Below are 13,776 nucleotides of genomic sequence, written 5' to 3'. Positions count from 1 at the left end.
TCCTTTCAGACTCTTAGTTGCATATAACTAAACAAAAGCTGTGCATTAGAATGAAAAAAAATATTAAAGTGTAGCTAAGCAGTTAGTAAAACCTCAACCACAGCTCTGCACAAAAAGACCTGAAACTAAAAGATTAGATAAACCTAAAGATTCTGCCATTGGAAAAAGAGGACACTGTTTTTTTTTCTAAGTCTCTACATTTCAATCAATTTACTTTTCCGCCCACAGCCTTGTTTCAAAACTATATATACTTTGGCGTAAAAACCCCAACTCTGGCAACCCTGCTGGTGTGACTCTCTCAAGGTGCGTGTCTGAGATCACACAGTTCTCTGCAGTTCAAACATGTTTCTTCTCTATACCGAGCTATGCCACGCTGATTTATTTAACCCATATTGGATCAGCCGAGAAATGCAGGAGAGAGAGAGAGAGGGAGGGAGAGAGGGAGAGGGAGAGAGAGGGAGAGAGAGTTTTCATGTTTTGCATGATGTCGGTGCAGATGTAATGGTATTATCTCTGGCTACGCTTAGGAGAAATGTGTTTTTTTTTATCCTCTGTAGCCTTTCCTGATTTGAGATCAAGAGGAAGCAACCTTTTTACAAGAGGAAGTGTGGGCTTGATTAAGTTTCAATGTTTATTACACCTCACGTAATATAAGCTCTATTTTATGACGAATAACCTGCTTTATTACGCAGTCTGTTGAATGTATTGTTCGACGCAGATGTGCACCCCTACTGTTAGGATATAATCCTGATACCTAGAAAACAGATGAAAAGACTAGGTGTAAATTGGGACTAATTAATACACATTAAACCCCTGTCTTATTACTATTCATCTTAAAACATATTAAAGCTTATTGTGAATTATTCATTAACTACAGTGAAACTAAGAGAAAAGACGTGCAGTTATGGAAGTGAGGATGAGAAAGTGGGAGTTTAATGAATTAAATCAAAATGAACATTAAAAAAAATTACACTCATTCCTGTGTCTTGGTGGTAATTTTTTTAATGCATGAGTTTTAGCTTGTTAAATGTTTCCTTATCCTTCATCTCACAGTTCATAATATAAATTGATAACCCTATAATTTAATATGATATGACAATAATAATAGGCAGCCTATGCCATAAGAAATAATGTACCTTTCTTAGAACATGAGAAAGCAGATATAAAGATAGCCCTAGGAGGAGGAGGGAGGAGGGAGGAGGGTGGACTTGGCTCTCTGGCCAGCAGTATACAGTCAGCAACACCTGTCCAGATGGCTGGCCAAAAAAGCCTTATTATCACTATGTCAGCTTTAATCAATACCCTAGTCAGCAAAGAGATTCTGCTGTGCTACAATAACATCTGACATATAGGAACATAATGCACTTAGCAGGTTATTGACCACCTACTGTGATATAAGTTAGAAAAAAAAAAACACTAGTTAAATGTCTAACTATTTTTTACAAATATTAATATAATTATAATTTAAACATTTAACATACTTAAAACCTTCCACTAACAGGGTTTTAGCTGAGTGGCATTCTCAGACCTACTGAGCTAACATTAGGATATGTTTTTGATAGGTACTACAAAGTACTCTGTAAGTCACAGTGGATAAGGGAATCTTTTAAATGCTGTAAATGTAGATATGAAACAGATCACTCATTTCAGCTGATTTGAATTTGCATGTGCAGCTTGTCAAACAGAAAAGGTTATTTTTAAAATAGCCCAGCAAATCACTTAACTACATCTATTTCCATATGCAAATCAGCTTTTCCATGTGAAGAGGTTCCAAGTAAAAGCAGAAAGTTTGTAGAAGTTCTCAGAACCACAGCCTAGTTGTCCGTGTGTTGTAGTTGTGCAAGTGTATTAATATACAGAACAGAGTCAATGCTGGTGATTTACATAGAACACATTATGATTAATGCATGCCAGAGCCGTGCTCTCTGGCTGTAATCTGATCCGAGTGCTCATAAAATCTCTTTTTTACGCGCTACTGTGAGCGCAGGTCAGGATGAGTGTGTGGGGCAGCAGATGCACCAGCAGCCCAGTCTGACACTGATCCACCCTGAGAGGCTCACACCTGCGCACAGTCTCCGTCCCATGCATCAGCAACATGACACCAAGAAGATATATTTAAACATTTGTGCTTCAAACTGTTTGCTGGTGCTTGACTTTATAGCTAAATACAATCAGGGGAAAGTGGCCCTACATCATGATGATACAAGAATAGTAAACAATCAAGAAATCAGGTCACATTTTTTCTAACAGACCCTTGAAGCAAGAAACTAAGATGAAGCCACAGCTGTTGGGATCCACACAGGTTAAACAGTCAATGGCACTTTCAAAGATGGAAAAAAACAAATACCTGGAGGCAAAGAGCTAAAGAATGCCACATTCGAGCAGTACCGCAGTTTGACGGCTGAGATTGTGACTACACAGATCACACCAGTGAACTCACACCTGGCAATTCTGATCAGCGGGAAACTTTTGAAATAGTGCCAATCCTGCAGCTGCCCTGCCGTAACCACTTAAGCACATAGAGAGTAATCAGGAGAGACAAGACCACAGCCCAGGCTCTGTAGTGCTGCCAAACCGACTCCAGTACTCACAATGCCGGCATGCATGTCTCCTGCTTTTGATTTTTGATCTCATGATAAAACATGTTAAAGCATAATAATTCACCCACCTGCTAATTCCAAGATGAGACAAATAGTACCATGTGAAGGCAAAAAGTATTAACGCATAATCTGTGTAACAGTATTTACGTACATATCTGTCTGAAAACGATCCCATAATCTCCTTTAAATAAATACATTTAAAGCAAAACAATATTTGAAAAAAATGTAAATACTACAGCATAGAACTTTTCACAGGTAACAAATTATAGGGAAAAATTTGAAATCAGTACAAATGTTCTGATTAATCACCTTTATCCAATGAAGAAACATTTCTATCCAGATGGGAGTGGTCTCTTGCAGAATGACACACTCCTATCCACAGGGCACCAGGGCTCACTGAACGGTTTGATGAGTATGAAAATGGTGTAAATTATATGGTACGGCCTTCACAATCACCGGATCTCAACCTAATTGTACATCCATGAGAGATTTTTGACTGGCGTGTCAGATAGCGCTCTCCACCACCATCATCAGAACACCAGCTGAGGGAATATATTTTCGAAGAATGGTGTAGAGTACCTTCAGTACAGCTCCAGAGATGTGTAGAACCTCTGCCAAGGTACATTCAAGCTGTTCTGATGGCTTTTGGCTGTGGATAGGATTCCATGCCAGAACAAAAAGTAATCACACCGGTGAAAAATGTGCAATGGAATACACAAACTGTATTACTTCTCATCTGTGTCATGGAGAAAACATTGCACACTGAAAAGCAAAACCTTCACTGCATTGCTCATGTCTCTTGATCTCTTCAGTGAAAAATAGGAATCAGCAAAAGATTATTTTTTTATGAATTAACACTGACGTCATGTCAGAAGTGAATGTAATTCCCTGTTGTGTTGCATTTCACTTTCATCAGTGTGTTGCAGTCGCGCTACACTGAAACGCAATTACAGCCCTAAGCCATACTCGTGGGCACGCTGGTAATCGGAGAAGGGGAGCTCACTGGCTCATCGTTTGTTCATTCTTACTGAATTGACCCATTAATCTTCAAGCTTTTAATAATTCCTACTAAAACAGTTAAAAACTGTTAATAAATAAAAGTGTTATTCACAGCAGATTGCACAGACACTGCTGCTTTATTAGGCATCAGCTGTTAGGTTAAAATATAAGCCGTTGTTGAGATCTTGATATTTCATCTGGTACTTAGTACCTGTGACAGTCCCATTAATGTACGAGTTATTTTATTCTCATAACACTTCTGTAATACTGAGCAATCACGAGTTAGGAATGCTTGGACTGTGTCCAAACTGCAAACTACCCTATTAAATAGTCTGTCACTACAAAATTGGTGTCATTGCTATTTAGCCATACTACTAGCTGACAATAGCATTTACCAGACAGGGTGAATTTCCAAAATCGTACGTCCTGTAGCTTTACATATTTCACCAGTGCACTTCACTCTCACAGATTTAACCATTACAAATAATACAGGAAAGAATTTGCAGCGGAATATGGGTTAAGCATCTCTATGGCCTGTATGTCTTTCATTAAAAATATTGTCTCCCAGACTTGCAATTTAGATTTGAACCATTGATCACAGCACTAAGATGTGCAGAAATATGCATCTCTCTACAAGTACAGCTATGCTCAATTATACAGAAATATCAAACATACGTATGTATGACAAGCACACTGAAGTCTGATTTCAGAAAGCAGTGATCCAAATTAGAGAGCTGAAAACAAACCTCAGGCACAGACATGCATCAGCGCATTTGAGAACGATCCGAAAGGTGCTGAACTGTCGGATTTTACACATCCAACACCGGATGGCTTCCTCTGTAAAGTGGTTAGCACAGAGCTCAAGCCTGAGATGACAATTTGGAAAGGTTTTTAATTAATTCACGAGTCATACAGATGGTTCAAATACCTTACTGTTTCCCAAATGAGTTCTTTACTTTTAAATCATGTTGGACGACTAGAGTACAGCACTAATCAGTTCATCTTACAGATTAGAAAAATCATATACAATCCTTAACCATACCAGTGTAGCATAGTGTTAATGATGTATACAGCATCACAAAATCTGTGTTGTCTGAAATTACAGAACAAACACAGCAGGCACAAGTCACAGAAAACTCTATTGTGATATAGTGACACCGGGTTATCTTACTATTACTACCTTCCACCCATCCTACTGACCAAAGCCAGCATATCAGGACGCTCTCATGTTTTTCTCTCATGTTTTTCTCATGTCCCATTTCAATTTTGAAAGAATAGAACTGAAGAGAGAAAATATCTATTCATTTTAGAAAGGTTTGTATCCGACTTCCAGCCATAAAATGAAATGAAATAAAAACCCCAAGGTGCCGGTGACACACAGCTCTGCTGTGACTGCTGTATGTGTAAAACACAGTTGGCTAATTTAATACAACGCTGCAGCCAAGCCAACAGCAACCACACAGTCCACTGTATAAGCACGAACATGAAACGATGTAATATAATCAGCTTCCTGACAAACAGAACCAGTCATGAGTGAAGACTGAAGCAGACATTTACAACAGGGGATCTAATGGGAGCAGCGGCATCAGCGCATCTATAAGAAGAGTAAAACATATGAATTTGCATTGAATTTACATATATTACTGTGCGATTCAGCTCTTGATTGTATTAGCAGGCTGTGCTATGTCCATAACAATCGAATCATTCAACCAACCTAATTATTCAGTTCAACCATGGTTGAAATCTGTTTTCACCTCATTAGTCAACATCTTTCTTAACTATGTTGTACGCGAGTAGACGGATGTAGCTAAAGTATGGGATTTGATTTTCTACACAACATCAGGACTTCTTCTGGAAGTTCAAAAATCAAGTCTAAAATAGAAGCGCAAAGATACAAGCATATCTCACAGAGCCTTAAAGGAAAACTGCAGCCTGAAACACTTTAATTATGTTTACATTGAAATATTTGTGATTGGTTTAGTGACTCTGGTACTAATTTGCTGGTTTTTGCTGTACTTTCATTATTCCTCTGGGCAGTTAGTGGTTATGTGCCACACTGATGACACAGGGTGACACTGCTAGTGCGGTTTCAATGACATTTTAAAAAAAAGTGATTATTTGTACTACTCTCATGTTCATCAAGTCTATTCAAGAATAGATTTTTTTTTTTTTTGTAGCCAGAACCCTTTTTTCAAGTGTTTCACAGGTAGAATACTCAAGCATTGTTATACCAGACCATGACCCCTTGTCCTGTGATCTTAATTTCCAAGCCTGTAATTTTAACCGACCTCTCTGGCAACTCAATTGTTTCCTGCTCTCTGAAAGGTGAACTATTCTATTTCCTGTATTTTTCATATACAATTCAAGGTGCTTCATAGAACTCTAGTGTACATCTATATAAAGCCAAACTAGCAAAAATTTTTCCCTGACATAGAAGATATGAACATGTGGCCACTGTGCAATATCCCCAGCTAACTTGACAAACGCTGTATGTTTCGGACATATCCAAAATTAACAAAATTCTGGACCAGTTATTTTGATACTATTTCAGGGGCACTAGACACTGATGTTCAGCCTTGTCCCCATATAGACTATATGGCCAAAAGTTTGTGGACACCTGTCCATCACATTCATATATGCTTTTTTGAACATCCCATTTCAGATTTAGTCCCCCGTTTGCTGTTAACCTCCACTCTTCTGGGAAGGCTTTCCACTAGCGTGGCTGTGGGGATTTGTCCATTCAGCCACATGAGCATTAGTGAGGCCAGGCACTGATGTCAGGCAAGAAGGCCTGGGGCACAGTCAGCCTTCTAGTTCATCCCAAAGGTGTTTAGTGGGGTTGAAGTCAGGGCTCTGTGCAGGCCACTCGAGTTCCTCCACGCCAACCCTGGCAAGCCACGTCTTTATGGAGCTCAGTTTGTGCACAGGGGCACTGTCATGCTGGAACACGTTTGGACCTCTTAGATCCAGTGAGGGTAAAATTGTAATGCTACAACATACAGAGACATCCTATATAATTGTGTGCTTCCAACTTTGTGGCAACAGTTTGGGGAAGACCTACATATGGGTGTGATGGTCAGGTGTCCACAAACTTTTGGCCATATAGTGTAGCTACATATGAATATAGCTATATTCAGTGTCCCATTCGACTACCTCTTTCTGCCAAATAAATAAAAAAATTAATGCCATAATTGGAACATATGAACAAGTCTGGCTCGCAAATGTAATGTCATTTATTAAATTAAGTACACACTCAGAGGCTCCACACAGAAATTCTATAAATCATGGCAACCTCTGATCTCATACTTTGACAAGATTCCATCTACAGTATATTTATATCATAAATTGATGCACAGGATGTTCTTCCTTGCCACATGCCTCTTACGCCTTAGCCAATATTCTCAAATGTCCGTAGTAAACTGAGACTAGCTGTGACTATACTATTTATGACCATCTGAGGGCTGGGGTTGGTTTCTTTCCTTATTTTCCCCTGCTTTATTATTTATTCCTTATTATTTTCCTTCAAATCATTTTATTATTTTGTAAAATTCCCTAGCACTGTTTACCATAAAAAAAATTGATTATTGCTTAAAAAACTGGGACATCTGTATTTATGCCTAATATTTACATACTCCTGTCTAACAGGCCATATAAAAATATATATTTTTAAAAAGCCTCCAGACTCTCAATGAAAACCGGTAAAAGTCCTTAGGAAGGACAAGTGGAGGAGTAAACCCCCCTCGGGGCAGTCCGGTGTGATAGAGGTGATGGTAACAGGGATAAACAACAGAAGAACAACTGTAGATGTCACTATAGAAAAATACATCATCACAGGAGGGATAAAGTGCATGACTACAGTGTGTCAACACAAGTCCTTGGCACAGATCCTTGATCAAGTGTAACAACATGCTCCATAGCCCCATGACTTGTGAAAAAAAAATGTGCAGGAATATAACAAATATCCTGAAACATATCTGCACTCTTAACATATTCTTCAAAGTGAAATGTATGTAAGTGTACTGTAGTGAATCTCAACCACTGTCACTGACCAGAATGACAGAGATTCGGCAAAAGCTTTTCTGGGCCGTGATGTGAATTTTTGTGCTGACGTGAAGAGAAAACAGCATCTTAGTCTCGTTATGAATTGAGTTAGCTAGAGCTGTCTTCAGAAAAGCCACTTTCTCAAGCTGTGAACTTGGCCCACTTTTAAACGAGCCTCAATAACATTAGCAAAAGCAATTAACCTTTAGCCTGCAGCCGTACAGTCAGAGTGGTGCAAAAATTCCCTCTGCTCATTTTGATCTGACACTTCACAACGGAAACAACTCCGACAAAAGTATGTGATTAGCCAGGCAACAGAACAACTACTTTTGTAGTACTTTACTTTACTTGCATATTATACAAGTTGTGACATTCAGGTGTGATTTCATACTCATCCATCATGTGCATTTAAATACCTAATAATTACACAATCACACAGAAATGGACTATAAATGAAATACTGCCAGCCATGGCAGTTGTACAAGGTTATCAAGGTTATTTTGAAAATTTACTTTGTAATTTACTTGACTTCAGCCAAATGACAAGTTCATTTTGAGAAATAAATCAATATGAAATGACTACCAGTCAAAAGTCTTTGAACACTCTACATTTTAACATTTTTGTGTTAATGACTTCATGTTAATTAATCTAATATTTGAAAAAGTAACCAAAGTACAGGCATAAGTGAATCAAAAAAAATCTTTATTATTAAATGTTTCATGAATTGAGAAATGGTAGAAATGGGTATTTTACCAAAACAATCTAAATCTAATCTAATTAGGTACTTGTAGCACACACCATATACAGTATTTATGCTTTACAGTTAATACTAGGGTCTTTTGATCCTGAGAGGGAAATGAACTCGCTTCTGGTTAGTTTTTTGTCTGAAGAATATATAAAATTGCAGTTTTCTTTACAATCATTTGTGTGTGATATTCCAGTATCTCTGCTTCCAGATCTCTCTTAGGAGCTGACTTTTTTTCTTTTCTTTTAGCTACTAACCACTTTTTGCAAATTAGTTTCTGGGACATGTGAAAAACCACACTATTCTTATATTCCTGTAACATTTTTGCATCACTGGGTTTTCTCTGAAACCTTTTCAACCAAATTCGGCTTCCTACTAATTCTTTACTTATAACCATTGCACATGATTCATCTGACGAATGGATTCCCAATGATTGCATGATGTATTTGCGACGAATGCGAGGCATTGTAGTGACCAAACATTAATGGACGTAAAACTGATGACAACATAAAAGTGTAAATTTTGCCAAAACATTGAGGAAATACTGTGCAACAGAATACTAATTCATAATTCATAATATCATATTAAACTCTGGTTTAATGCAGGAATTCTCCTTTAACAGTGATCTACCTTCACTCACTATGTAAAGTAAATGCTGTGCATTCCACTTTAGTCCAAAAACAGATATTTGCTGCAAACAGATATTTATTCCTTTTCCTTGAATTTTCCCTGTAATCTGCATCTTTACACCCTGACACATGGCGATTAAGCTGTCTCGAGCTAAGAGGCAAAGGAGCAGGCACCCCCACGTGTGAGACAGCATCACAGCAGGAATCCCAGCATGATATCTCTCCAACTCGACACAGCCAAACGGCCCAGCTCACATCAGCCCAGTCAGACACACCATCCAACTTTCATACTATAAAATCTGCCCTGTGACCTGAGCTGTCAAACACATAGCGATAGTCAGAAGAAGTTCAAACACAGCCGTTTTCAAACTGACTTCAAAGCATGGGAACACAATGAAGAGGATCCCCTGTTCATCCGTCAGTACAGCCCAAGCACGCTTTTATCAGAAAGGATCAGTTCATCAAAAAATTCTGATCGGCATTTAGGAAACAGACACACGTGTAGATAAATTTCTATTAAAGAAAACAAAATGATAAAATAATCCAAATTTTTCTTACCACACAGTGTCTCTGATGGATGCACATTACAGTCAGCAGTGGTATTTTCCACAAAAGCAAACAGCTCCTGTGGAAGGCAAATTAGAAACACGCATGTTAAATTCATAATATATATGTTCAATTCTTCAGATGAACAAAACATTTTTTTCTGATAGAAAAAGGAAAACTAACTCAAGAGCATCAAATTATATAATAATCTACAACTATTAAGAGATGAATTTTTTAGAAATTCCGATTATATTCATAAAATGAATACAAACAGATAGTAATGTAATTCCAATTGTGTTTTACAATTGCAACTCAATATCTTTAAATACTTTTTAACCTAAAAGCAACCTAGCTCAAACTATTCATTATTAGGAGTGTCATAAACACTAGGTAGAGACTCAATACACTAAATAAGAAGACTGCAAAAATCATTATCCTGCTCTCCTAAATAAAGCCATGAGGTCTTGATCGCTTCCAGTCACAGCCCGGTTTGGACACGCAGTGCTACGAGAATGGCAGTGAAGGCACAGCCTCCGCTCTTTGCGCTGTTTTCAGGCATGAACTATTCATAGACGGGACATCCATTAGATGGAGCAGAACCTGCAGATCCGCAACACTTACTGAACCCTCAAGGCTTTTCTGTCCGTATCAGCAAAGGCATTACCCAATTAAGGCTCTTTTTGTGCTGCAGGGCTGTCAACAAGCTTTTAATCATTTCTGTCTTTTTCTCTAAAACCACCAAGGATGTGATGGTAAACTCTGTCATTTAAAGCACAGCTTTCATCAACAAAATATAGGAAGCAGCTGAGATGCAAGTGTTTTGCCTTTGAATACAGCCTCCAGAAATAATGCACCTTTTTAATGACATGTCAGGAGGTGGTTTATCTCTGGAAAATGTATCAGATGAGTCAGATCTACCAACAGCATGTAGAACGTTTAAAAAATGACTTTATCTTTAAAAATGACTTTTATGTCATTTTCAGCTCCATAGCCAGCTCGCAAACAAAAGCAGACAGATGGCGTGGTGTGGTGTGGTGCTGTTCCTGCTATTCCATCTCATGAGGTGTCTGTAAAAACCCGGTGTTATAAGAAGATGGATGTGAATATTCATGCTGGAGATCTGGCTCACCTGTCAGACAGCAGAATCGTAGGATAATGTAACGCATAAAACAGAATATGCATTATTTATTATTTAAATAGTTTTACTTATGTATTTCTACCACGATTAAAATTCAAGTGTTTCAGTGAAAAAGATAATCAACCCAGGCAGAAGCCAACATTTCACTTTAATGTTAAATAATTTAAATAACAATAATACAATTCAAAGCAGAAGTGTGAGAAATATGAATGAGACACATCACGCACTGGTTTGAGTTTACACTAAAGTGGCTGCTGATTTAAATGATTAGGTTATTGTAATGCCACGTCACTGAGTATACGAATGTCTGGTAGGGATATTTAATGGTATGGATTGTATGATATGGCGCCGTGTTTCCTCATGTTGCAATGATAAGCTGTACATGAACATCTACACAGCCTAAATACTGCTCTGTAACAATATTAATGGAAATTATGTCGGATCTAAACGTCACTTTTAAAAGCAATTGCCATCAAATACTGCAGCTGAATTGAAGCAAAAAAAATTTATATTTTTTTATTGATTGGATATAAAACCTGACATGTAAGCCAACCTTTAAGCAACTGAGAAAATACAGCATCATTTTTTAGCTACACTCAAATGCCAATAACACAGCTTTATTTAAAAATGAATTAATGAGCTAAGGAATTAAATAAATTAATTAAAAAAAAGAATTAAGAGAACACTGGTCACTTGAAGACCTATGAACTGTGAACCAGTGAGGTATTTTTTTTCTCCACTTCACAGATGACTTTACTAACATTCCAACATAGGTCCTTTATCAATAATTCATCATTGCATTACCAGCACATTCATTTGCAGGTAAAACAAAACAAATCACTCAAGAGAAATCAATACATCACACACACCCCTTACATCGGATATGAAAACAGTGGCTGGGCACAATTAGGTAAAACACAGTGAACACTGCGAGAAAGAGAGAAAGAGCTGAGGGGTGAGCTGAGTGCACACATGAACACTTACACTGTTCTTGCACAGAAGTGTGTGTTCACCTCTGACTTCTCATTGATTTTGCTGGAATTGAATACAATCAAATGTGAACTGACTGATACATGGACACATGCACAAAATGTATACACAAAACATGAGCTTTATACACTTCAGGTCCTCACTTTCCCCTCATTTTTTGTTGGATAAACACTGGCCATTACAGCCTTAGGTCTGTATTATTTTTGATGACTCAAGTTCAAGTTGATGACCACACAATCCTGGTCTGGAAGAGTGCCAACATACTTCTTAAACCCTGTACATGAAAATAACTGACAAGGAAGAAGAAAAAAAAAAAAAGAAAGAAAGAAAAGGTGCCACCTTCAAGCCTAGTGCAATAACAGCATCAAAAGTATAAGTATATGTGAACCAGCTGTCATGTTCGAGTGAAAGCACTGCTTTAGTACTGTTCATAGAGTAAACTATTGGCACCCTTATGCATGCATGTTGGAAAGTTTGTGCAAGATTGAGGTTGCTGTGAAGTCGGTCAGTGAATCAGTGGGACAGCATCGTCCACTGTGCCAGCTTTAAGCTTTTAAGCTCCTTTAATCAGAGCTTAGTGCAGAGTGCAGTGAGAAACAATCTCAATCTGGTCAGTATAACTGTACCTGTATGCCATAATAAACCCTTTACACCCGCTCCCATGCGCGCTTACCTTCTTAACTGGCGTTCTTGTGTTTGTGCGCCTGGTTAATGGTAACACTCTCTCTGGCACTGACACACTCCTCGCTTTTGTTTCATTGTGCCATAAATCTGTGCTCTTGCCGACAGCTTCCGGTTGGAATAGAGCAGTAGGTGTTACCGCTACAAAAGCACTCGTGTCTTTTCGCTAGTGTCACGAAGCGTCCAAGAAGCGCGCGACTCGGAGCCGATGCCCTGCGCGCCTCTCCGCTCGCTGTTTCGCTGTGTGAGTGGGCGGGGTGAGAGCGGGGTCACGTGAGACGCTGCTCCAGGACTCCGCCTCTTTTAGAGCGCTCACGCGGCTCTCAGCATTTTGGAGAAGTCGCACAGCGCCGCCTAGCGGAGTTATATAGACTGTTTGAGAAATTATGCTGAATTAGGAGCTTTGTTACAAGACAGGCCTGAGGTGTAAATATTCCCGGGGACAAACGATTCAAAAAGGGTCCACACACACACAGAAACACACACACACACACACACACACATATATATATTTATATATATATATATATATATATGAATATATACACACACACCATAATAATGGAATGATATCTCATTCTAACGCTAAAATCAATATAGAATCAATATACAAGAAATTTTCAACAAGAAATTGAGATAACCAGTACTTTTTTCCCCTCTCTTTTTCTTATTTATTTATTTATTTATTTATTTATTCAAACTTGAAAGTAATTGCCACAGACCCTCTACACAATACAAAATGTCAGCACTGTCAGAAAGGTTTCAGTGTTTGTGGACGTTCTCCCGCCAAAACACAGCAGACCAAACCATTTCACAAAATAGGAGGAATATTAACTTATCTGAAGGCTTGCGAACGATGCATGGGCCTACATATGTTACAAGTATATAAAAGTATTTCAGTAGTTTATATTTTTCGTGTCAATAGATTACTAAACCCTCCTGGGCCACCACCCAGTCTGGGTCTAGTGCAGCTTCCCTGGTTACCCCCCACCCCCGTGACGACTGGGCTGTCCCAAGATTTTACTGTAACAAGCACTTATTTAAAATCAGCCATTGCAGTCAGTGTATTTCCATTTAAGCTCCAGGTTAACACAGCCAGGCAGATATGCACAGATAAGTAGTTTGTGTACTACTAAAGACAACAAACGTGTATCTTCATTAAAGGGCCTTATTTTATTGTCAAAGCATGATTGCCACCTTGTGGCCATGGTGCTATTCAGCCTATGTTGTAAACTAGACAAAGTTGCCATTTTATTAAGATACTTACTGTATAGTGCCTTTGTTAGTAGACAGTTACTGACTCTAGCCCATCTGTTAATGCACAATATGCCATTTCCATTGACCCTCACCCATCAGTGAAAAGGGACCACCATATGGACTAACTGATATTTGGATGGGTGTACCACA

The 13,776-nt window shown here is 38.4% G+C and overlaps 1 protein-coding gene across 3 annotated transcripts in view; it reads right to left on the bottom strand.

The window, feature by feature from the left end:
- LOC113539014 (kelch-like protein 29) overlaps positions 1–12,632 on the bottom strand; it is a 93,578-nt gene extending 80,946 nt beyond the window's left edge. For 2 of the 3 annotated variants that reach the window (XM_026934542.3, XM_026934544.3), the window contains exons 1-2: positions 12,362–12,632; positions 9,573–9,639 (exon numbers count right to left, since the gene is read on the bottom strand). The gene's annotated coding sequence lies outside the window, so the exon portion shown is untranslated. Of the gene's footprint in view, positions 1–9,572; positions 9,640–11,682; positions 11,734–12,361 lie in introns of all 3 variants that reach the window. The other variant, XM_026934543.3, reaches the window with a different exon arrangement.
- Between the last annotated feature and the right edge of the window lie 1,144 nt (positions 12,633–13,776).

Source organism: Pangasianodon hypophthalmus, chromosome 10 (assembly GCF_027358585.1).
Source record: "Pangasianodon hypophthalmus isolate fPanHyp1 chromosome 10, fPanHyp1.pri, whole genome shotgun sequence".
In the NCBI taxonomy this organism is placed as follows: Eukaryota; Metazoa; Chordata; class Actinopteri; order Siluriformes; family Pangasiidae; genus Pangasianodon; species Pangasianodon hypophthalmus.
The sequence above is the reverse complement of the archived record's forward strand: the minus strand, read 5'-3'. Positions and strand labels throughout refer to the sequence as shown.